This window comes from Podarcis filfolensis (assembly GCF_964270895.1).
Source record: "Podarcis filfolensis genome assembly, chromosome: Z".
NCBI lineage: Eukaryota > Metazoa > Chordata > Lepidosauria > Squamata > Lacertidae > Podarcis > Podarcis filfolensis.
In genome coordinates, this window is record NC_139617.1 from 9,875,479 (window position 1) to 9,902,332 (window position 26,854).

General features: G+C 44.7%; 1 protein-coding gene across 4 annotated transcripts in view; it reads right to left on the minus strand.

The window, feature by feature from the left end:
* Nucleotides 1–26,854, minus strand: part of IL1RAPL2 (interleukin 1 receptor accessory protein like 2) — a 491,080-nt gene that overhangs the window by 283,262 nt on the left and 180,964 nt on the right. The gene's annotated exons all lie outside the window — the stretch shown is intronic.

A 26,854-nucleotide genomic window follows, 5' to 3' on the forward strand; every position in this document is an offset into this window, starting at 1 on the left:
TTTCTGTCTTTTTTAAATTTCTTTTTTTTCTTTTTTCTTATTGTAACTTTTAAAATCTTGAATAAATATTATTTTTTAAAAAAAACAAGATAATGTATAACATTACAAGCCCAATTAATAACAAATACATTTTTGAAAAGAAAAAAAAAATACCGTATTTTTCCCTCTATAACACACAGATTTTTTCTCCTAAAAAGGAAGGGGAAATGTCTGTGCGTGTTATTGAGCGAATGTGTGGTCCCTGGAGCCAAATGGCAAAAAAAATCAGGCAAAAATCAAATCGCGCGTCTCGGAGAAGGGAAACCTGAAAAGAGGAAGTGGCTGCTTTCCTGCATTCTGCCTCAGGGTCTTACTGCCCACCCTCCTCTGTTTCCTTGCTGTGTTTGCTCAAACGGAACAAAGAGCAGGGAAAGCCCCTCCCCTCCAGGCAAGCAGAGGGGAAAGCAGAGTGTCGTCTCTGTGCTCCGGTGCTGCTGAAAACATGCAGGAGGGAGAGAGAGAGAGAGAGAGAGAGAGAGAGAGAGAGAGAGAGAGAGAGCTGGCTGGCTTGGGTGGGTAGGTGAGGGAAAACTTTTGCCTTCCTTTCCTCCCTCCCGTTATACCCCTCTCCTGCATTCTTAGCCAGCTGCTTCTCTGCACACCCCTCTCGTGCTCCTTGTCCATTCTGTATTTTTCCTTCCTTCCCCACTTAAAATGTGGTTAAAAAGCATGGATCCACATGGATCCTCAGGATCTTTGCATTGGGTCACCCCAAATTCACCATCAGATCACATAGCATGTCCATGGCTACAGCCTGCCCCCCAAAAATCACACACGCACTGTTGCCTGGGGCTGCAATGGTGCAAAAATGTGGTTAAAAAGCATGGATCCACATGGATCCTCAGGATCTTTGCATTGGGTCACCCCAAATTCACCATCAGATCACATAGCATGTCCATGGCTACAGCCTGCCCCCCCCCAAATCACGCACCCACTGTTGCCTGGGGCTGCAATGGTGCAAAAACGTGGTTACAAAACATGGATCCTCAGGATCTTTGCATTGGGTCACCCCAAATTCACCATCAGAGCACATAGCATGTCCATGGCTACAGCCTGCCCCCCCCAAAATCACCCACCCACTGTTGCCTGGGGCTGCAATGGTGCAAAAACGTGGTTACAAAGCATGGATCCACAGGGATTCTCAGGATTTTTGCATTGGGTCACCCCAAATTCACCATCAGATCACATGTCTGTGGCCACAGCATGAAGCACAAAAATGATACATCCACTGTTTCATTCAGAATGTTTTTTCCCTTGTTTTCCTCCTCTAAAAACGATGTGCGTGTTATGGTCAGGTGCGTGTTATCGAGCGAAAAATACGGTAAATTTATGCTAGATTGGAGCATTGTGGTGAGTTAAAATGATGACTAGACCTAGGCAATTGACACTCTGCAGAGTGCCGGTGGGGCAGGGAATTAAGGGTCCATGACGGGCATCAGCATTGGGGTCCTGCAACTACTCAAGGATGGCATGTACTGGTGCCAGTCCTGAACATCACCTCATTTGCTTAGCAAGCAGGACAAGGCTTCGGGCTGGTCAGGCCAGGTATGCATCCTTTCTCCTCCTGCATCTGCAGCCTTTCTCCTCCTGTGTTTGCCTAATTAGCAGAGCAGGGATTCCTGCTTACAGCATTACCAATCCCAGATATGGTTCCAGCAACAGACTACGGTCAGTGGCGGAGCTTCATGCTCCAGCACCGGGTGGCGGAGAACAGGTGGGGCGGGGCTGTGATGGGGTGCGTTTTCTGGGGGTGGGGCACCCAACGCAGGTGGGGGGGCAGCTGCAATGGCACCCTGGGGATCGCGCTGCCGGGGGTGGTGCGCTCCCCCCACACTCTTCTTCCTCCGCCAGTGACTACAGTGGGTTTGGGGCTCAAGAACTCCTACAACAGATCTTATTTTGGAAATGACCGTCTGAAGGCCCAACCATCCTAAAGCAGAAAAAGACATCTGCACAAATACCTTGTTCTGGTTTTACATTTGCAAAGGCCTTTTGCTCCACTTCGCACACTCACAGCTGTGGCACAATGGGTCAGTGTGTCTGGCTATTAGCCAGAAGGTTGGCGGTTCAAGCCCACCCAAGGGTGGCTGTGGGCAGAATTCCTGCATTGCAGGGGGATGGACAAGATGACCCTCAGGGTGCCTTCTAGCTCTACAATTCTATGATTCTATGATTCTCCCCTACTTCAGGGTCTTTCTGCCAATGAGAGCAGAAGCATTCTGTGCCTGGGTTCATTATTATGTGGGCAGCCTTGATGATAACCAGCCCTTTGTCCTTTGAGTTCAAGTGCCAAAAGGTCATGCTTTTAAGTACTCAAGATCTCATGCAGAAAAGCCCACAGGCTACACTTGGGAAGGTCGTTCCAGTCCCTATGACCCCATTTTATTTATATCTCAATGTCATTGCAATGAAATTTCAGTTTGGTGGCAGCGCGTGTGTGTGAAACAAGGGTACCAAATAATACTTCCCCAAGAATGCAGAATCAATCTGGGAATGTGCTAAAGATATCTCAGCATAACCAATACTTTTTTTCCCAGTCGGAACTCACTGGAACTCAGTTCTGGCACCTCTCAGGTGGGCGCCATTGCCATTCTAAGAGAACAAGGGAGGCATTCATGGTGAGTTCCGGCACCTCTTTTTCTAGAAAAATAGCACTGAGTATAACCATCTGATTTGTATGTGTTCCCTCACATGGTATTGCATATTCAGGATTCTTAGATGCAAAAGAAGATACGCATATGTTGCTTTTGGAACTGCATGTCTGTTAAACAACTTACTTATGGCATCTTGCTCCTCATTCATAACAACATAATGATTTTCAATGGTTGTTTTTTCTATGCTTTTAGTGGTTCTTATTTGTATAGGTGGGACGCGGGTGGCGCTGTGGGTAAAACCTCAGCGCCTAGGACTTGCCGACCGCATGGTCAGCGGTTCGAATCCCCGCGACGGGGTGAGCTCCCGTCGTTCGGTCCCAGCTCCTACCCACCTAGCAGTTTGAAAGCACCCTTAAGTGCAAGTAGGGAAATAGGTACCGCTTTATAGCGGGAAGGTAAACGGCGTTTCCGTGTGCTGCGCTGGTGCCGGTTCGCCAGAGCAGCATCGTCACGCTGGCCACGTGACCCGGAAGTGTCTGCGGACAGCGCTGGCTCCCGGCCTCTAGAGTGAGATGAGCGCTCAACCCTAGAGTCTGTCAAGACTGGCCCGGACGGGCAGGGGTACCTTTATTTGTATAGGTAAGATGCCTTGAGTCGTGTCAGGGGAAAAAGTGTAATAATAATTGTAAAAACAGCAACAACATAAGAAGACCCCTGCTGGATTAGGCCAAAGGGGGCCCCAGACCAGCATCCTCTTCTTGCAGTGGTCAACCAGATGCCTATGGGAAGTCCACAAAGAGGACCTCAGTGCAACAGGTCTGCCCCCACCTTGGACTGCCAGCAGCTGGTGTTCAGAGGAATACTGCAAGCTCCTAGACTTTTCCCAGTGTCTATATGTGTGTGTGTATTCTAAAATTGTTCCTGTTATATATATATATATATATATATATATATATATATATATATATATATGGACGGATCGTGAAGCTGAGGCTCCAATACATTGGCCACCTCATGAGAAGAGAAGACTCCCTGGAAAAGACCCTGATGTTGGGAAAGATGGAGGGCATAAGGAGAAGGGGACTACAGAGGACAAAGTGGTTGGGCAGTGTTCTCGAAGCTAACAACATGAGTTTGACCAAGCTGCGGGAGGCAGTGGAAGATCACAAAGAATCGGACATGACTAAACAACAACAAATATGTATGTGGGGGGGGGGACAATTTTAGAATAGGGCCCTACAAAACTTCATTTGGGAGATCCTCCAAAAGTCTGCTCACTCAATACTTTCCCTGACAGAGGGTGGATTTTTCATGATCACAATCACCCTCTAATAATTTAGTGATCCTGGAAAAAAAACAAAAAACACAGCCTGTAGAGTTAAATGTTAGAACTTTGTATTATGGGCTAGAGTTAAGACTCCACCCATTCAACCTTCCTTTGCTCTGCTTTTCAGTTTCAGTTTTTGCTCTCAATGCAGCCTGCAAACAAGATGCATGCTTGTTTGCCTGCAGCGAGAAGAGTTTGTTTATTCTGCAGTTATTACAATTAGCAGAGCAGCATTGTGGGGTTACTGCTAAAAGGTGAGATAAAGAGTTAAAGTGATCTGGGGGGGGGGAACAACCCTACTATTTACCCGTTACTCTTTTGAAACACTCACTACATTCAAATTATAGTGGCTATTTTTCTTCTCTTTCTTAAGTACTTGATGGGGAAAGATGAAAACAGCTGTAGGGGAACAGAAACACTGCTGTGCACACTATGGATAGCTGACAGACTAGAAACCTCGGCTGTAACAAAGGCCTATTTTTTATTTTCCTAATCTTTGCAGCTCAACATGAGACCTTTTTAGGGTTTCTAGACATAAAAATCGACTCAGCAACCAGTTTAAAAAATTCCAGTTGCTATCCACATGTCCTTCCCTAAACTTGGAATATAGACGAGTTTGTTTTTCAAGTGGAATTTAAACCTGAGGTAACTAACCCAGCATCAAAACCAACCTCAGAAGCTCACTGTCATTACCAAAATAATTCAGTTCGTGATGAATCAGAATGCAGGGACAGACCACAGGTGAAAGAGAACTGGAGCTAAAGGCAAAGTTAAACTTTTGAGACTGGTATTCCTGAGGATCTCTCGTAAGGGGTGAGACAATTCAACAGATTTAACTTCATTCATACCCAGAAAACAGTGTGGGGTTGTAATTTCCAACAAGAATGGTTTCAAAATTATGAATGGTTAGAATATTCTCTACCAGCTGATACAGTTTCTGTCTATGCTTGTCTAAACCTCCAGCCAAATATGTAAAAATAAGATGTCTTTACTTTGAGAGGTTTCAAAGACTAGAAGAAGGCATTTGAAAAATCAAGAGGGTTTCACAAACATGGTTCATGTTTCAGTAATGTTTACGTGGCATGAAAAAGAAACTTTTGGTGCATGTTTTGGTATCGCCTTGTTTGCTGTATCCTTAACATTCCTTTCTTAGGAAACAAAAAAATGCCAGTCATTTCATTCCTATCATACATACTTATTCTTCTGTTAACTTATATAAAGGGCTATGTAAACGTAGGGTTGCCATATTTCATTAAGTAAAAACCAGGACACCCCAAAGTTGTTGAGCTTTTCCTTTACAAAATTGCCCCCCCCAAACCATGATTTTTCTGTTGACTTGCCTAAGATCCAGGAGAAAGTGCCACTTTCATAAATTCTCCCCGGACAGCAATTCCACCTTTGAAATCCCAGTAATGTTTGGGAAATTCCATACATGTGGCAGCCCTAGTAAATGTCAAGTTAACACACTTTCTGTATGGGGGTGGGAAAGGCCCCTGTCTTTCCCTTTCCTTGGGTTGGCCTTTGCATCTTCTCCCTCTGGAGAATGGGGAACTGGTTGGCACCTTGTGCTTCCCCCCCCGCCCACAAAAAATGCTCTGACTCTAGGGCTGATACTCTCTCCAACAGTGTGGAGAGAACACAGCTATAACCGCTGGCCCACCAACCTTAGTCTATTTTCAGGAAGCTCCCACTTGCCTCCTTACTAGTCCAAGGGGTGGCACTGGCTGTCCACATGCTCCTCCTCAGTCCCTGTGTTGTCTTTGTAGAACTTTGTAGAACTTAGAAGGAGGATGGAGCACATTGGCTCTAGCCCCACCTACTGTTGGCCTCCGACCTTACACAACATCAGTCCCAGCCACCACTGGGTGCTGGTGCCTGCAAATGTATCATAGCACAGTTTCACATGTCAGGGAGTAAGGAAAAGGGAGAGTGAAACAAAGAAAGAAGCTCCACAGTGGTTGCCAGGTAAGAGATGTTGAAGGCTCACAGTCAAACTTAGTACTCTTGGGAATATACAATAATTTCATTAAATTTTATTAAATAAGCATACTGCCCTTTATCTTTTAATTTCAGGGCAGTTCACATGGTGTTTAATCTACCATACTTTTCTGGATTTCATTTCCTGCCACAACCTCTCAGCATTTATGAGTGTGCTTTTTGAATAATGTGGGTGTTATGATATTGCAATGGCCATACTAGACATACCATATTTTTTGCACCATAACACTCACTTTTTTCCTCCTAGAAAGTAAGGGGAAATGTCTGTGCGTGTTATGGAGCGAATGCCAACGGATGGCGGGGGGGATCTGCTGCAGTCGTGAGCAGAGGATCCATGGTTCCCCTTCCTTCCCTCCTCCGTGGCTCGCTTTGAAACAGCAAAGCGGGAGAAGAGCCGCTGAGTGGGGAGGAGAGAGGGACAGAGAGCCTGCTTGCTTTAAAGGAGCAAAGTGGGAGAGGAGAGTAGCCTTCTCCTCTTATACCCCTCTTCTGCATTATTAACAGCATCCTTCTCCACCCACCCCACGCGTGTCCCTTGTCCCTTGAGTGCTTTTCCTTCCCTCCCCACTTAAAACGTGGTTACAAAGCACAGATCCACATGGATCCTCAGGATTTTTGCACTCAGTCACCCCAAATTCACCATCAGATCACATAGCATGTCCATGGCTACAGCTTGCACCAAAAAAATCATGCACCCACTGTTGCCTGGGGCCGCAGTGGTGCAAAAATGTGGTTACAAAGCATGGATCCACATGGATCCTCAGGATTTTTGCATTGGGCTACCCCAAACTCACCGTCAGATCACATGTCTGTGGCCACAGCATGAACCACAAAAATCATACATCCGCTGTTTCGTTTAGAATATTTTTTTTCTTGTTTTCCTCCTCTAAAAACTATGTGCGTGTTATGGTTGGGTGCGTGTTATAGAGCGAAAAATACGGTACTGTGATATGACACTTATCAAGGTGGCCTTAAATTATGCCACCTATCAAGCACACATACAAACAATGAGACGTTTTGCTTCTTCAACTGTAAACAGCCTGCAACTTTTCTTCCAAGCTGTTTTTCAATTCTACCTACCCCCATCTAAATATTTCTATTTAACTCCCCTGCTCGGCACATAACCACTAGACAGTTCCATTTGCTTCACTGAACACAAGTAACAATCAAGAAAGATCAAAAGCCATCCTGTTTTGGAGATAGTAAGGGAAAAGACAACATCCCGGCTGAAAGTATCTTATATAATCCCCACCAGACACAGTGAGTAAATAAATTGGCAAAATCTTCTTCTTGTTGTTTTTTAATGTCACTGCGGAAAAACATCATCAAAGGCAGAACAATGACAAAAACGATGACAGCGACCGTTTGGGGAAAAGGGCTCCTGTGGCCGATCCTCAGCTGGTGTAAAGTAGGATGGGGCCATGCTAAAAGGCCAGCCAAGTTCAATGGAAACAGCAAGACTTTCCATAAAACTTAAAGATATGCTGAGTACTGGCAGGGAAAGGTTGCAGCAGCTAGAGAGGCTGCAGGTAGCCAGAAGTTGGTGCAGTTGGCTAGCAAGGAGTCTGGAAGCAGGAAGAGGCAATAGTGGGCTAGCAGCCAGTGAAACTTCTAGAAGTACAGATGAACAGTTAGCACAAGAGTTAGAGACCAAATCTGGCCCTCCAGACCTCTCTATCAGGCCCTTGAGAACCTGCCCAGGCCTCACACCCTCATCAGTGTGGGACATAATTACAGTCAAAGCCAACAATTCATGTTTTGCTAGATAGGCACATGAAGAGTCTGAGGCTCAAAGAGCTTTCCTTGTAAAATTTGCTAGAGAGAACTGTGTGAGATCACTTCCTTTATCTGCCTTAGGAGGAAGCTATAATACTACACATACCTTGGGATGAATACACTTCAGGTTAAGCATTTTTGGGTTGCGCTCTGCGGCGACCCGGAAGTAACAGAGCGCATTACTTCTGGGTTTTGCCACTTGTGCATGTGCAGATGCTCAAAATGACGTCACACGCATGCACGGAAGCGGCAAAACGTGGCCTGCACACGCGCAGACGTGCAGACGCGTGTTACGTTCACTTCAGGATGCGAACGGGGCTCCGGAATGGATCCCATTCGCATCCAGAGGTACCACTGTACTTTCTTCCTATCTAGGTCTCACTTTCTTCATCATGCCTCCAAGCTGACCACACATGTGTGTCTGAGCTCTGCAGCTCAGACACCATTTTGAAATTAGATATTTGTACTTTTGTAACTTAGATAGCTTTTATAAACCTGCCTCCATTTTGCTACTGTAACTGCTGCTTCAAGACCTAGATATGTAAGGAAATACTTACACAAAAAATGTGTTTGTGTGCGTGTCCCCAGAACCTCTCTTCCTGCACAGCCACAACCACTGGGTTGTTCAGATTACAGTTCTTTGTTGGGGACAGGATGTTACATCACACACTACCCCATATACTTTAGCAGCAAATTGTTGGAGTGCCACTTTCCCCTGTGGCCTGTCAGTCCCTCAAATTCCTTCTAGACCCTCTCTCATGCTGAGCTTTGGCTCAACCAGAACTTCTGGCAGATCCTTTCTGCCCTATCCATTTCCTTCCTCCTCAGTTATAAGGAACTCTGAAGCCACACTGTCAACCAGTGAATCTCCCCCCAGATGTTCCTTATCTGTTTTATCAGGCCACACTGCAGGGAGGAGAATTGGCAAGTCTTGTCTGGCTGCAGGCTTGTCTCCCAATCATTCTCCACCAGCAAGCCCTGCTAACTGGGTTACTGATCCTATACCCACCGAGGACAGATGCACAGAGAGTAGTGGGGTGGTCCTTCACATCCTTCTTCATGTGGAAAGAACCCACTCTGACTTGGTGCATCTCAGCCAGTACCTGCAAAAGCCGCTAACTGGACTACATTCCATGGTCCATCCCTTTCTTCACTCCGTTCCCTAGGGATCTATTTGCACCACCAATACAAGGTCTTGCTGGCCAGAAAAGTCAAATAATTAAAGTTTGACAATGCTCACAAATGCCCATAAGTGAGCCCACTCTGAAAACTATTGTATAAAAATAAAATCCTGTTATCCATTAACATCTACCTCCCTCTCTCCTAAAGAAAAAGTTAAGAGCGTTCTAAAAATGGAAGCAAGTTCAATTTGACTCAAAGCTTTTAAGAAAACTTTGCTCCAATAGACTTTTGAGTGCACAGCAAATAGAGCCACACACTTGTTAGGAGCTCATTATATCTTTTCTGACATTTATCTTCAATCAGTTTCCTACGATTCCATTTAGAGATTATTAAAAAGAGAGGAGAGAGAGGTGGGGAGGGAAAGAATTGTGAAAGTGAAATGAAGGTGAAATGAATCACTCTAAAGAGCATGTATCAAAGTGGTTATTAAATGATTTTTAATTGTTGATGGCCAGCTTAACAGCGTCAAGTGGACAGCAGCGAGCTGAATATATATATATTTCTGGAATTTCCACCACTGCAATCCTGCCTGCTTTATTGCCTCTGAATAGGACTAAATGGCTTTTGAATTGTTGTTGTTGTTGTTAGTTGAATTTGTATACTGTCCTTCATCCAAAGAGCAGCAGCATCATTATTGCCATTTATAGACTAACTGGAGATCTTGAAGCAGTTTACAATAGATAAATGTGTGTGAGTGACTGAGATTGTGTGTGTGTGTAACACACACAAGCACAGTACATACAACAGAAATGATGCTAAATATTCTTGAAATATTTGAAGATGCTTCTCAATACCCATTTTGTGCCTCTTTTCCAAAGCTAAAAACATATCCAGTTCCTTCAGTCCTCCTTCCTAAGACTTGGTCTCCAGAGCCCAGCTTCATCATCTTGGTCACCTTCCTCTAGTTACATTCCACACATCTCTCCTTCTCCTTCTACCACCCCTTGTCCCTTGCTTGATCCTTCCTTATAGCAAATACTTCTGTCCTTCCGTCCCTCTGCTCTGCTATCTTTGAGCAATAGAGGCACACATACACACTGAGGTTTTTTGCAAGAGGGGGAAGCCATGTCCATCTGCTGCTACAGCAAAAGTGCCGCCTTGGGCACCTGCCATGGGGTGCTGACTCATAAGGCAGCCCTCATGGGAATACTTTGTGCCAGCACTTGTAGCAGCCTGAGTGTTTGTGTCACTCCCGGCCCTTTGTTCAAATTGAGGAAGAGTCCCTAAAGGTATGTTTCCCATTTGCACACAACAACAAAGCAGAAGGCTTGCTTAGGAGTGCTGTGATTCATTAAATACCAAAAAGCAGTACTTAACTCTATTTTCATCTTAATAAGTATGCTTATGGATGGATTCCTTCACATAGAATACCAATTAGGACATGCCATAGAACTTCACCTGCAATGTCCTTTGGTTTCCTTGGGCTACGAATGAGTGTTGTTAGCCCTCTAGAGCTGTTTATATAAAAGGGAAGCTGCAAATGCTTTAAATAAATACATGCATAAAACTTCAGTAAATCCAAAATCAATGTTTCTCAAACATTTCAGAGCAAAGTTGCCACCTCCTCGCAACTAAAACCATAGGTTCCTCGTCATTCATACACTCCCTTCCCTTGAAATTTGCTTAAAGGCTTCTTAAGAATAAGAATTACCCTTTGTGGGTAGAGCCCACTCCTTATATTCCGAAAGAGTCACTCTTCTGTGGACACATCTCTCAACTGGAAAGAGGCAGCTTTAGAACCCAGAATCACAAAAAGGGTGTTTAAATGAGTGTGCATCTGTGCACCCAAATAGCTGAGCTGTATACTCGCAGTTATCCACATGTAACATCCAACAAGCGTGCAGTCTTGAATGTGCACACACAATAGCTGACAACAATTATGCTGTACAATTATACACACCTCTGTACAAACACTTGGGGCATGTGCACAAGCTTGTGCTTGTCTTCATTGTAACGTGTGAACAAACCTAAAGAGATTCAATGATCACCCTCTTTTGGGGGTGGCAATTCTGTTAGATCATCACCAGTGCTGTCTGGGGCCACTAGAGTTGGCCTACAAATGAAGTAGATGAACGGCCAATGGAGCTAGAACCAATAGCAGGCAGAACCAACTAATTCTAGTTTTGTCCCTATCCTCCTCACTGCTGAGTCCTAAAAACGCCACACCGAAACGAAGGAGCAGGAGGCTGACCGCCATTGTCATCCTGTGGATGACTCAGAAAACAGGCAGTTAAGGGGTGACATTGATGCTGATGGACTAGCCTCCACTTTAGGAGTGATTGACTACTCCAGTGGTATCTCAAGGTAGAATTCCCCATCCAGTGGGTGGGTGCTAAGTAGAATCATGCAGCCTCTTCTGTGGGTAGATGGTCCACTGAATTTATTTTCTCCTTGAGGCACACAGTTTATGAAATCTCTGCTCAAAATTCTTGGGGTGATTCAGCCATTAGTTTCTGCTACTTGAACATGTTTTGCTTTTCCGTCCTCCTGAAACTTTGGCAAAAATGCCCAAAAATAGTTCTTCCTTTGCACAGTGAGGAATGGGTACTACTTGTTGAATTCATCCTCTGATTCACCTTTCCTTTAAATAATTTAAAGGGAGATCTAATATGCATTTTAACAGGCTGATGGAAACAGGCAAATGGCCTAATCTTTTGGAAGTGCTGCTTACTCACAAATTCAGCTGAAATCGAAGGAGGCTACAGAGACACTGAGCACTTTGTAAAAAACAAAAACAAAAAAACAGGGCGACTGATTCTCCAGTTCCATAAGAAAAAGTTTCTCAGTGTTTCTTTATTGCAATATCATTTCCATTTACAGTGGTAGCTCGGGTTAAGAACTTAATTCATTCCAGAGGTCTGTTCTTAACCTGAAACGGTTCTTAACCTGAGGCGTGCTTTCGCTAATGGGGCCTCCCGCTGCTGCTGCACCGCTGTCGTGTGATTTCCATTCTTATCCTGGGGCAAAGTCCTTAACCTGGAGCAACCACTTTCTGGTTAGTGGAGTTTGTAACCCGAAGCATCTGTAACCCGAGGTACCGCTGTACAAAAAAGGAAAACATTTCAAGCACATTAAAAGCTACCAAAATCCTATTCTTTTTGCTTTCACAGTCTCCAAAGTTAAGAATGCTTGGCTAAATCACACACTCCACTCACAGCAAGACACAAGGCTTCCTGCAACACCAGGAGGTGAGAAATGGGAAAGGAGATGGGTTGCCCGAAAGTTGCAAAAGCCAACATGTCCATGAGGCACCCCAACCCAAAAAAGAATCTGCATCAGATTCCATCTAGGCAACCACTACAGCCCACCGAGAAATCACAAGGGAATAAATAGAGCCCTGCTGGATCATAACAATAGGGATGGGGGAGGTATTAGATTCAGATTGCATTTTAAAGTGTACCAATCTAATCTACAATTTCCAGAACAATACATGGACCATCCTTCAAAATTAACATTTTCCCACGTTTTGCAGTGCAAGCAAGTGCAAGTTTAATTCTCTGGGCAAGTAATGTGAAGAAAAATGCATATACTAGGGTAAATGAGCTGTGCATGAAATGTATATATTAGTGAAAATAATATACAAAAATATGCAAAAACAATTTTCTGCCTGCACATCAGACTTTCTGTCATGGAGCTATGGCCCCTCAGATAACAGTCCTAGATCAGTGGCAGAGCATCTACTTTGCATTCAGCAGGTTGCAGTTTCAACCTAGAGGTAAGGCTGGAAGAGTCCCTGTCTGAAACGCTGGAGAGATGCTGCCAGTCAGTGTCAGCAGTACTGAGCTAGGTAAACCAATGATTTGAATCATCATAAGGCAGATTCTTGGGGCAGAAAATTCCATCTGGCTGGGCCACTGCTGGAATTGGAAAGTTTGCCTACAATAGGGATGGCCAAAAATGTCAATGTTGGTTGCTCTCAGTTTCTCCTTTTCCTAAACTTACGTTCAGTTCTCCACATTTTCAGATATGTTTGCATTTAAAAAAGAAAAAGAAAGTCCTTATGAAAATTCAATAGCATTTTAGTGTGAATTTCTCCTTCTAACACATAACACATTTTTTGTACGCAATTTTGCCTAATAATCACATTTCTACAAAGCAATTTTTGCTAATATAATGCAATTTTGTGCAGCATTTCCAATAAAATATGAATTTATATGCACACTTTACGCTATGCATTTTTGTACATGTTACCTGACTACACTGCAAAATCTGAAGAAGAGTGAATTTTGAAGGATGGCTGCATTTCAGTTTGCATCTTCTTTCAAAAAGTGTGAATTAGATATGTATATAAAGGCAAAATGATTTTGATCTAGATGCATCTTGGTTTGATCCAGCAAAGTAATTATTATGTCTTCCCAGTGCTAATATATATATATATATATATATATATATATATATATATATATGTATGTTTAGGGGTCCTCTCATTTTGACTCAATGAAATCATCATTTTATAGTTCAAATCAGGAAAAATAAATACAGTAAATGGACAAAAGTACAAAGATTCACAAAACGTGTATACGTACCCCTGTGTACCCCCAGAAAAAGCACTGTGTCTTCCAATATACATAAAAATGTAAGGCTGTCACCACTCAGCTCCCATTGGAGGATATGTACTACTGCATCACAGTCCTGGGTTTGCATGAAGTCACAGAGCAGCATGAAGCTGATGAGCAACATGAGCAGGGCAACAGCCTTTAGTTATATCCATATATGTGTAGGCTGTGGGCAGGTATCTGAATTGCACAGAAGCTGGCACATCAGTGTAAATGCACAGGAGCTGCAGAATTGACCTCACTTTGAGGTTTAAGAGAACAGTTTAATAAATGGGAAGGGGGAGGAAAAGCTGTATGTCAGTAGCCTCTTTCATCTACCAGTTGGAAATGACTTAAATTGGTATTAGAGGCCACTGTGAGATCATGCCTGAGGCACTGATTTCTTTCCAGTGCTCCTGATTAAATTAACAGAAAAGAATTTCACAATGAGTATCAGGCAAAGCTGTCCTGACAATGGGATTGCTTCAGGCTGAAAATGCCTACATCATCCTACTGGGAAGTCCAGCAGAGTCTGGGCCAGCTGAATCCATGCTGGAAAAACCCCCCAAAAAATACACCATGACAAATGAGGGAAAGCAAGAAGCCTTGATTTGGCAAGGATACAGAGTAGTTCTACAACATATGCAATTTTCTATCGCAATTTTCTTTTCTAAACTAGAAAATAACCCTTCAATTCAGGCTCCTGCTCTTCTCCTGCCTCCATTATGCAGCTGTCATCATGCAAAAAGCATACAAAGAGAATCACCTAGATTCAGAAAGACATGCCCTGGGTGAAAAATAAAAAGTAAACTACACAGCAACCCAAGGCAAGCCAGGGTAATCGCACTTAATAATTGCAGCAGGAGATACTAATGTGTTTCCATTGCATAATTGCACTGAACTCAGTTGGTGGGATTTTTAAGAGCAACAATGGTAGACAAGCCCAACTGACTTTCAGTAAAATTCATATGTCACTTAAATGATTAAAAGTTATGTGCAGAACAAAGAACCTTACAGTCTATAGACAAACTGAGTAGCCAGTGCAATGCAGGGGACCATTCCCTTTGTCTTAGCTCAGTGGCAAAGCATCTGATCCACATGCGGAGGTTCCCGGGTTCAATCTCCAGGTAGAACTGGGACTGTCCTTTGTCTGAAACCCAATAGAGGAATTGCCAGTGAGTCTAGTTGGAACAGTATGTCTGACACACACTTCTGGTTGTACTGTGCTTTCTTAGAATTTGCACTGGATCCGCAACACTACCCCAAAAGCTTTTCATTTATATCCCAACAAAGAAACATTTTTAAAAAAACAAAAACACACGCTTTTTACTGCTGTATCAGAACAAATGAAAAACCCCTTAAAACCCAAATAGAAATTTGTTCCCCTTCTGATCTGATCCTTTCCTGGGCTCTTTCTGCCCACGCCATGAGTAAAATTTGCCAGTTGTCTCCAGAGCACGTTGCTGTGCACTCCCAGTCCTCTGCCCCACACTATTTTTTAATGTGTCCCCCTTTAGCAGTCATACAGGCATTGTGTTCAACCACATATATGTGAGCGAAAGCACTTTTCCTTTCCAGTACCCAGTGTGTGTCAGATGTGTGACCACAATGCAAAAGTTAGGAATGACTTCGGATGAATGTACACTGTCCAAATTGCACCCTCGTCCCTTGGCTATAAGGGACACGGGTGGCGCTGTGGGTTAAACCACAGAGCCTAGGACTTGCCGATCAGAAGGTCAGCAGTTCAAATCCCCACGATGGGGTGAGCTCCCATTGCTTGGTCCCTGCTCTCGCCCACCTAGCAGTTCGAAAGCACGTCAAAGTGCAAGTAGATAAATAGGTACCGCTCTGGCGGGAAGGTTTCCGTGCGCTGCTCTGGTTCGCCAGAAGCGGCTTAGTCATGCTGGCCACATGACCCAGAAGCTGTATGCCGGCTCCCTCGGCCAATAAAGCGAGATGAGCGCCACAACCCCAGAGTCGGTCACAACTGGACCTAATGGTCAGGGGTCCCTTTACCTTTACCTTGTTGGACTCCCCTCTTGGGGTTTCCGGAGAAGTGACAACATGATATTAAGTGCTTGTGTTCAGGAACACAGTGAACTGCAAGAATCCCCGGGAAAAGAACAACAGAAAAGGAGGGCATGTGCAGCTAAGCTGAACCACAAGGGGGCAGAGAAAGAGAAACAGTGGAACAGCAGTGGATGGAATATCAAATGTTTTCAGGGATGCCTCCTTAAAACATTGCAGTGTGGCATGAAGAACAGGATTCCTGGACAAAACTTATGGCACTACTGATCTTCAAGTGGGAGGGGGGTAGATGTGAGAGAAATGGAAGTGTGGTTAGGCCCTCAGAGCATGGCATCTTTATATCTTCCTATGCTCCAGTGATGGATGACCCCTTATAAAAATAAAAATGAAGGTGTCATGTCCAAATCCGACAAAAAATATCAATACACATGCTTGATATTTTGAAGGAAACAGGGAATAGGCAACTGCACTGCCAAGCTAATTAAATATCCTAAATTCCTATTCCAACTACTGTCCCCTATTTAATGGCTCATTGATTTTTGAAGCCAAACCAATTTCCTCTTTCATTTTCATCAGGATAGTTACTGTAATGACGTGCCATAAAAATTAGACAACATGCTGAAATGTGATTTAAAAACATCTGTACATTCAATAGCAAGCACACATTGGACAGAAAAAGAAGCTGGCAAGAGAACACTTTGTCTAGCTTGGCAAGAAACAAGCACCACCAGCCAAGGCACAATAATCAGACTACAATAAGAAAACATATTGAATACTGAAGGTAAACAGATAGCTAATGTTAAGAACCTAAAAAGAGCCTTGCTTGGTTATGCCAAGGGTTCATCTATCCCAGCCTCCTGCTCTCACAATGCCCAATCAGAACCAGGGGGGCGCAGCAAAACGTTATGGGGCTCAAGCTTCCTGGATGTCCCACTGACAGTGCTCATGGTGATGGGGATAGAGTTATACTGGAGCAAAGGGACAGAATGCATTTTCCACAAGCTCACAGAAGACTATATCTGAAAAAGCAAGAACAATCAGAGGCACACACAAACACTACAGTGAGTGGGTCAGTAAATTGCCTCCTGCAGTCCAGCCACAGGCTTCAGCTCAATTAATTTCAGAAGCACACAGAGGAGTCCAAAATACTATAACCCAAGCTTTCTTAGCCATTGATTTAATCAATCAAATAAATCAATGCGTTACTCAGGGCTATTAGGAAAGTCAACAGCAAACCATAATTATTCACACGAAATAATGAGCAACATCGCCATGACTACCTACTTAGTGGACAATGTCGAAGACATCAATGCCTGCAACAGAGGCATCTTTCACTCTGACAACCTCCCCCTCCATCCCATGTGCAAACACGAACTAGATTGGCATTTAATCCTTACTTCAGCATTGGCGGCACCCTCCATTTCACCTGCTAGTAGACAGCAAGCTGGGCTGGTGGGGCTCACCTGACTTCCTAACGGATGAGTCCGTGCTGCTTTCTAAGAAGGAGAAGGGGAAGGCAAGGCAGTGGGGGGGATGGTGCAAACACAGTGGCAAGAGCACTGGATTGGTATTTGCACCATGCTGACTTCCCCACCACTTTGCCCCTCCCCATTTCCCTCTCAGGAAACAGAAGCAACTCAGCTGTGGGGAGGTCAGCCAAGTGCTACCATTCCACACTATGTCCTAAGTGGGCTAGCTTAGAAGGCACAAGGCAACCATTTGGCACATGCAGCTATGTCTAGCATCCCTCCATATCTGCTGCCTTGTGTAGCTTTCTCACCTTGCCTAATAGTAGGGTTGGCTTTGTCAAGCACCCTTTCTCAAACATTCGCAAAATCACTAAAAATGGAAATATTTTACTTTTGACTGCTTTTCATTCCCTATGTCAGAGCTTTTCAAACTTTTCATGTTGGTGACACACTTTTTGGGCACGCATCATTTCACAACACAGTAATTCAGTTTTACTAGCAAACTGGAGGTCAAACTAACCCCTTTTCAGTCCCAGGAGGAGCGCAGGAAGCATTTGCGCAACACACCAACACACTGCAGCCGACACACTAACATGTCACGACACACAGTTTGGAAAGCTCTGCCCTATATGTGATAAAAAGAACCAGATCAGAACTGAGAATTGGTCCCAAAGAAAAAGAAGTAATCTTAGTGTCTCTAAGCAGCAATAAACAGGTCACTGTTCACAAAGGCGTAGGGAATGTCAGAGGATCATTATAGGGGGAAATAACTTGAGACCTGTCTGGGGAAGGTTGAGAGAAAGGGATACTTTATAAAGGATATGCTGATACAGCTTTTAACTATAATGATGTGAATTCAGCTGTTATCTAGTAAATTTTGTAGGAAACAGTGTATCTAACAAACTAGGTCAGGAACCTGGGAGAGGGGATACTTTTCAATGTGCTTTATTTCATTTTAGGATTCCTTGATAGTTTCCCAAAACTGCATAATGGAGCATTTTTCACCTTTGGGCTAAGTGCTTTCCAAAAATGCACAAACTACAGGAGGAAAATGGCTTCTAATAATGGAGGCCATGTGTCACAAATGCCATTGCGAAAGCATGCCAATTTGAAGACTGTTTCGCCTTTGCATTCTGCTTCTGCCGTATTGCTAACACTGAGGTTTAGGCAAGCCTCGTGCCTCATGTGGGAAAAGCCCTTGTAAAGCATGATGCCTGAGGGAAAACTCAAGCCAAACCATTCCCCTACTATTGCCAGTACCATAAATCATTTGTGTGGTGGCGAGGTAGAGAATCAACAGGAATGAATCAAGTATGATGGAAATGACTGAAAAGTATCTCAACTACATTAAGCCTGGACAGCCAGGTATATCATTCACCATACTGCTAGTACTACTGCCCAGTTAAGAGTTCTACTCACCCTTGGGGTTCCTTCCAACTCTACAATTCTATGGTTCTATGAAAGCTGGCACCTAGTCTGAAACTAGGATCTGTAGAAGCAGAGCTTCAGCTTGAGCCTGGAAGTGACAGTGGAGGACCACTCAGGATCCACATCCTGCTATTGAAACTCTTAAGGGAGATCAGACCTAGGGGTTGAATGTAGCCCTCCATCCCTCTCTAGTGAGTCCTCAAGGCTCTTCACAATCCACATCCTCTTTCCCCAAGCCACGCCCCTTATTTTCCCTGCTGCACACCCTCCTCAAGTGATTTTGCATGACTGGAATGCCTCATTGATATGTGATGCTTCCTCTTGCTTGCCCAAATGGAGGTTGGGTATGCACCTACATGCTGTACATGCAAGGGGTGGGTGGGGGGAATTTATGCACAAGCATGCAGAAGACTCCAGGTTCAATCCTCAGCATCTCCAGGCACGGCTGGGGGACACTCTTGCCTGAATCTCTGGAGAGTCACTTTAAGTCAGTGCAGACAATGCTGAGCAAGGTGGACCAATGGTTCAAATCAGGTTCCTGCTTCCCTATGGCTTTTGCTTAATTGTAATTCAGCCTACAGAACTAAAGTAGGTGCAATTGCCACATCTGTTACACTTTTGCCCCTGCCCTGTCCACAACTAGCATGCAGTGCCTCCATAAGGTTGCCTTGAGCAGAAAACACTTTCCTTCCCTACTCGAGCTCTGCCACAGCACAGAAAAACCCATGGCTTTGGCTTTGAGCCAAAGGCTGCTTGCCAGCCTTCCTACAGGTCTCCTGTAGTGACTGCCTATATCTCTCCACCCATCCAGTTCATATGTTCATGCCTAAATACCTGCCTGCTGTCATCCTGTATGTTTCCCCCCCTTTCATCCACCCTACAGATCCTAGTTTCAGACTAGGTGCCAGCTTTCATAGAATTGTAGAGCTGGAAGGAGCCCTGGGGGTCATTTCATCCAATCCCCTGCAAGACTGATAGTTCTTTTATATTTTACAGTTTTGCTAGAAACCGATTTCTTCTCCCGAGGAAAGTTCAGAGATGTCCACACTGTATTCAAAGCAAAACCACAATTTATTTCTTGTTAGTAATTAATTAATTACTTACCTATTATTCTCCAGCAGGTCTCAGGGTGGGTTACAACAATGCAATGGAGAAGCTAGCCCATTGAGCCATGTTCAGTGGATTTCTAAAGGGACTGGAATTTCATTCTCAGTCCTTTCTACACAGACAGGACCCAGGACTGTGTGTATAACACGGTCCTCCTGAAGCATGGAACGCTGCAGAATGTGGTATTGGTTGCAGAAACCAGTTTCCTAAATATCTCAGCTTGCTGCTGCTGCTTTCCTTTCTAAAAAATTACGCCTTTAATAAATCTAGCCTTTATGATTGCAGTGGGCAATACCAAACAAATCTTAGATCTTAGCACCTCAGTGAATTTATCCATCACTGTGGGGAAGCATATAGACCTTTGAACCTCTCTATGACTACTAGAAGTGAAATAAATTGTGCAAAATAGTTTTCCTTTAAATAAAAACACACATAATAGATTATACAAGACAGGAAACAACATGCACATTTACATAGTTACAAAAGATGGCCAACACTGATGCAGAATTTTGACCAATTATTATTAGTTTTTAGCACAGCGTACGTACAGTCTTTGTCCGCTTCTGCCAATAAACTAAGACTTAAGTTTTAGAAAGCAGTGAAGCATTTCATGTAGTTTTTAAAAAGAACACATTGGAGGGAAATGCTACTTAATTTGTAAATACTAACACCCAAAGGAGTATACATCAGTTTTCCTTGTGGGGCATGGTTTGGCAAAAGCTCAGCCTGCCACTCTCTCTCTGCCCCTGCTTTTCTGCCATGTGGCAAACAAGAGGGGAAAAGCTTTAACCTTGCTCCATTGAGCACACACTCCAGATTGCCACCTCAGCAATTTTGATGGCAGCTGTCAATTCAGAAAAAGTTAATCGGAACCGAGAGATGACAGGAAAACGCTGAGCCGATGCGACGGTGATGTCAAAAATTTGTTAAGGCACACTTCCCTGAAGGAAAGAATTCTGCACCCTAGCAGATGGCTAGTGGTCAGGGAGAACCCTTTTTAATAACCAAACTGTGGGAAACTGATTAACCCTTGTCATGCATGCATAAATATACCTGACTAGGTTTCCAGAGGGCAGAAGAACCATTCTGGAATCAGATGTACTGATGTCTCATCTCTGCCAACTTATTTTGTATAATGCATTTTTTAATTATTATTTTTGGTGGGAGTGTGGGGGGATGCTACTTCGTTTTTGATGAGCAAAATGCAAATGGTAGTAAACTAAATGATTTTGTATACTCAGCATTACTGGAGCGTAAGAGGATTCACTCACCCCTGGGAGGTTAGACTTCAGTAAGGAGAGCTGCTACCAGCAGAGGCACAACTAAGAGTGACATGATTTTTGGCATGTCCCCAGAGTCAACCCTGAGTGAACTTTCAGGGGCAAGATAAGGGGAGGCTACATTGGGACCGTAAGCACGAACTGCAAGGAAGAAACAAGTGGGGGGGGGGAGCTTTTAGAAAGTGATATGATGGCTACGGAGCTGGGGTCAGGGAACAGATCAGGAGTCATGAATCTGGGGTCACAGGCAATCAAATGCCCTCCAAAACGAGCCCTTCAAAAGCCTCCGTAAATATCCCTTTAAAACTTCACAGTGCACAAGATATTGGTTGTTCTTCCTGCTCAGTTCCTGCTTGTAGTGGCTTGGCTTCTCCTACACTGAGCATACGCCCTGCTGCACGCTCACGTTACATTGAATGTCAGCACTGGAGGCATAGCCTATCTAGTCTGAACAGAGGAGAGGTGCAAAGATACATGGCATAGGTGTAATGTAAATGCCTGTGCTTTCTGTGGATTGTGGGTACTGATGTGGAGGGGCATGGCTATGCCATGTTCTGTTCCTATCTTTTCCCATGCTCCTTTGTTTAGGTGTGGCAGCTCTTTTGTGTTATGCCATAACACGATGGCAGATATTTTGTGACGGATGCTCACTGTACTTGCACATAACTCCAAGTGTGACCAGTGGCCCAGAAAGAATGGCAACCCTTGGAATAGCCTGGAGTTGAGAGGTATGTCCAAATATCAAATAGTCCGGCCCCTGATGCAGGAAACCCATTGCAACAGCATCCCTCATAGTTTGTCATCAAGCCTCTTTTTAAAAACCAAAGGGGTGGGAATGAAAGGAGAAAGAGAGACTAAGCATGGTGAAAGGAGAAGCTAGAGAAGCCATGTACTCAAATCAGAGTAAGCCACACCCCCTCCACAAAACAAACCCTTTCCAATAGTGGACATGGAGTGGGGGGGATTTCATAACTTTTTTTTTTGTCTTTTTCCTCTTCACATTCTGTACCACATCCTGGAGATGCAGGGAAAGAGCTTGGAAGAGTGAAGCTGTTTTATTTATTATATGGAACATTTCATAAACTTGTAGAGTTGCAAGGGACCCCAAGGGTCATCTAGTTGAAACCGCTGCACTGGAGAAGTCCTACCCACAGCCGTCCCTGGGTGGGCTCAAACCACCAACCTTCTGGTTAACAGCTGGACACAGACCCATGGCGCCACATGTAACCATAAAGGTAAAGGTAAAGGGACTCCTGACCATTAGGTCCAGTTGTGACCGACTCTGGGGTTGCGGCGCTCATCTTGCTTTACTGGCCAAGGGAGCCGGCGTACAGCTTCCGGGTCATGTGGCCAGCATGACTGAGCCACTTCTGGCGAACCAGAGCAGTGCACAGAAACGCCGTTTACCTTCCCGCCAGAGCGGTACCTATTTATCTACTTGCACTTTGAGGTGCTTTCGAACTGCTAGGTTGGCAGGAGCAGGGACTGAGCAACGGGAGCTCACCCCGTCGCGGGGATTTGAACCACCGACCTTCTGATCAGCAAGTCCTAGGCTCTGTGGTTTAACCCACAGCGCCACCCGCGTCCCACTCAGTAATAAAAGCATCTGCTTTGCATGCAGAAGATCCTATATTCAGTGCCTGGTCAGCAAAGGCTGGTCAATCAGAGCAAATGGGGCACTGCCCCACCAACCTCAGCCACCTGGCTATATCCAGTCTAGGGGGTAGCACTACCTATCAGCTACCTCCTTCTTGCATTGCCCTTGCAGAGCTCAGCAGAGAGGAGGATGAGGACAAAATTTAGGATTAGTTGGTTCTGCTTCTCATTGGCTCTGGCTGTGCTTGTCATTGGCTCTGACTCCACCTGCCATTGGCCTCCCTGCTTTCTGCACCACCGGCCCCAATAGGCATAGTCGCCACTACACTGGCCTCTCTACTTAAAAGGATCGGGTAGCAGCTGATGGGAATGATCCCTTCCATTTGAGATCCTAGAAAACTGCTGCCAGTCAGAGTAGACAATGATACACTAGATGGACAAAGAGTCTAACCTGGCGCACAGCACACTCCTCTGCCCCTAACATATCTGCATAGTGTGAAACCAGCAAAATGCTTGTAGCTGGCATGATGGGCACAGAGGTGCCACCTTCTCTGGAGGATTGAGGGGGCTCGCGGGCAATGCTGCATGACGTCCTGACGCCATGCACACTGAACATTGAGGAGGCCTGGATCCTTCAGAAAAAGAAAAAAAAAGATTAGTGGGACCCATGGTGCCTTGGGCCCCCAGGATCCTGCACCCATGGATGGGTAAATGGAGACATGGGACCTGTACACTTCAGGAGCTCCTGCTAATTTGCCACCTCTCACAAAACTTATGTGAGAACCAATACAGACTGAATCTGCATAGTCCCACCGCTTCATTTACATAGCCCTGCCCTGTGTTCTATATTGTGGGGTATATTCAGACATGGGGGATATTGCTTGCCGGATACTACTACTACTACTACTACTACTACTACTACTAATAATAATAATATTTATTATTTATACCCGCCCATCTGGCTGGGTTTCCCCAGCCACACTGGGCGGCTTCCAACAGAACACTAAAATACAATAACCTACTAAACATTAAAAGCTTCCCTAAACAGGGCTGCCTTCAAATGTCTTCTAAAAGTTTGGTAGTTATTTTTCTCTTTGACATCTGGTGGGAGGGCGTTCCACAGGGCAGTGCCACTCTTTTAAATCAGAACCAGTGAAGGCGGTGAAGGTCCTGTGTGAGTGTCTGAAGGAGGTTGGAGGATGGATGGCGGCTAACAGATTGAGGTTGAATCCTGACAAGACAGGAGTACTGTTTTTGGGGGACAGGAGGCGGGCAGGTGTGGAGGACTCACTGGTCCTGAATGGGGTAACTGTGCCCCTGAAGGACCAGGTGCGCAGCCTGGGAGTCATTTTGGACTCACAGCTGTCCATGGAGGCACAGGTCAAATCTGTGTCCAGGGCAGCTGTTTACCAGCTCCATCTGGTACGTAGGCTGAGACCCTATCTGCCTGCGGACTGTCTCGCCAGAGTGGTGCATGCTCTGGTTATCTCCTGCTTGGACTACTGCAATGCGCTCTACGTGGGGCTACCTTTGAAGGTGACTCGGAAACTACAACTAATCCAGAATGCGGCAGCTAGACTGGTGACTGGGGGCGGCCGCCGAGACCATATAACACCGGTCTTGAAAGACCTACATTGGCTCCCAGTACGTTTCCGAGCACAATTCAAAGTGTTGGTGCTGACCTTTAAAGCCCTAAACGGCCTCAGTCCAATATACCTGAAGGAGCGTCTCCACCCCCATCGTTCTGCCCGGACGCTGAGGTCCAGCGCCAAGGGCTTTCTGGCGGTTCCTTCATTGTGAGAAGCAAAGCTACAGGGAACCAGGCAGAGGGCCTTCTCGGTAGTGGCGCCCACCCTGTGGAACACCCTTCCAGCAGATGTCAAAGCGATAAACAACTACCTGACATTCAGAAGACATCTTAAAGCAGCCCTGTTCAGGGAAGTTTTTAACGTGTGATATTTTACTGTATTTTTGGTTTCTATGAAAGCCGCCCAGAGTGGCTGGGGAGGCCCAGCCAGATGGGCGGGGTATAAATAATAAACTATTATTATTATTATTATTATTATTATTATTATTATTACTACTACTACTACTACTACTACTACTACTACTACTACTATGGAGAATGCCCTCTGCCTGGTACCCTGTAACTTGGCTTCTCATAGCGAGGGAACCACCAGAAGGATTACTAAGCTAGTGCTTCTGTTCCATGTTTCTAATGCTTCTTTCATGCTGCAGTTGTGCTGTGGAACTGTGGCTTTCTGATGGATATACCATCATGTTGCGCTACATTTCATTTACACCAGTGGGTGTGGTGTGGCACAATGACCGTTACTGGATAACATTGCTAGTCAACCACCCTCTCCGCACATGCCTACTTCTGTTCCCCCCTGAAAGTGGCAGGAAAGAACCTTGAGGTGGAACACCGCCCTAAATTTCATCACTTTACTCCTATGATTTTCCAGCTTAAGGGGGCTGGAAACAGATTTAAAAAAGAAAAATCAAACAAAGCAGAAATGAGTGCTTAACAAGCAATATATTCCATACGGAAGTGTTTTTTGCGCTGTGTCAAGGCTCAGAAATTATTTGGAAACTAGTGTTGGGATAAATGGAGCAAACTGTCACATGAAAGCAGCCTTGGTCATACTATTGAGAGATCAGGAACTGCTGTTAGGAAATGTTGTCTATAGGTGGACAGATTAATCATCACAATTAGAAATCTCACAGGGGAAGGGTATGTAATAGCCAAGTCAAGATGATGCAAAATAGAGGGGTTGAGAGAGGGCTCCAGTGGGATGTGGAGGACTCTGCTGGAATTGGGGCAGCCTGATAGTGGGGTGGGGGTCCTCAACTTGCTCTCTCACCTCACCCATCTCCAAAACGAAAGCCTCGAGCCCCACCTCCCTCTCCATTCCCACTTCCCTCCCCATAGCAGTTGGAACCTTTCTCTGAGCCTTCCTTCTGCCGTGGTGCTGTCAGACGCTGGAGGTAGCCCTGTATCTCTGGAGGTGGGTGGTCCACTGGCACTGTACTATTATACATTCATTTCTACACCACTTTATAATTTAAAGAAGAAAATCTCAAAAGAGGTTGACAGCCTACATTGAAACATAAAATAAAACAATCCAGTATAAAGCATTACAGAAAAAGGTCAAGTATAAAGTATACATTCAAAAACAACAAAAGTAACAGAAAACTAAAATATTATCTTTACAATTTTGAAATAAAACGTTACGGTACAAAGGTCAGGTATGGGATGCGCATTTAACACAGCAAAGTTTAAAAAACAAAAAACAGAACCTTGAAATGTTTCAAGAGAAAATGCTACTAAAGGAAGAAAAATGTAAAACAAACATTTAAAGCAGCATAATTAGCAAGGGAATAAAATATTATCATAAGCATAGAACATATTTGCTGCTGCTGCTGCTGAGAGTTCTTTCAATGGTATTTCATGGCAGATGGCAGATGTGGAAGCTCAGGACTGGTGACCTGGGTCTGCATTAAGTGGCTGAGCGAGCACATGTGGAGTAATGCTGCAAGTAAATTGGTCCCAAGTTCTTAAGGATTTTATATATCAATGGTAACATCTTGAACTTGCAATATTGTCTCTTAAAGTAGAAATCTAGTCCCACTTGGAGCTAGACCTTTTCTTCCTGATAATACTAGTACTTGCAAGGAGATTCTTAATATGAGAGAACTTTTGCAGATAATAATAATAATAATAATAATAATAATAATAATAATAATAATTTTTTTATTTATACCCCGCCCTCCCCAGCCAAGGCCGGGCTCAGAGCGGCTTACAAGCAATAATAAAAACAAGATGAATGATTACAACTTAAAAACAAAAATAAAATACAACATTAAAATAATGGAACATTAAAATATTAAAATGTAGCCTCACCGCAGGAGGAGAAGGAAAATAAAAAAGAAAGAGAGGGAGGGAGGGAGGGAATCAAATTGGCTCCAAGCCAAAGGCCAGGCGGAACAACTCTGTCTTACAGGCCCTGCGGAAAGAAATCAGATCCTGCAGGGCCCTGGTCTCATGAGGCAGAGCGTTCCACCAGGCCGGAGCCAGAGTTGAAAAGGCCCTGGCTCTGGTTGAGGCCAATCTAACTTCCTTAGGGCCTGGGACCACTAGGGTGTTGTTATTTATGGACCTTGAGGCTCTCCGTGGGGCATACCAGGAGAGGCGGTCCCGTAGGTACGAGGGTCCTAGGCCGTGAAGGGCATTAAAGGTCAAAAGCAGCACCTTAAATCTGACCCTGTACTCCACCGGGAGCCAGTGCAGCTTGAAAAGCACTGGGTGAATATGCTCCCATGGCAGAGACCCCGTGAGGAGCCTCGCTGCAGCATTCTGTACCCGCTGGAGTTTCTGGGACAGCTTCAAGGGCAGCCCCGCATAGAGCGAATTACAGTAGTCAAGCCTGGAGATGACCGTCGCATGGATCACTGTGGCCAGGTCGGGGCAGGAAAGGTAAGGGACCAACTGCTT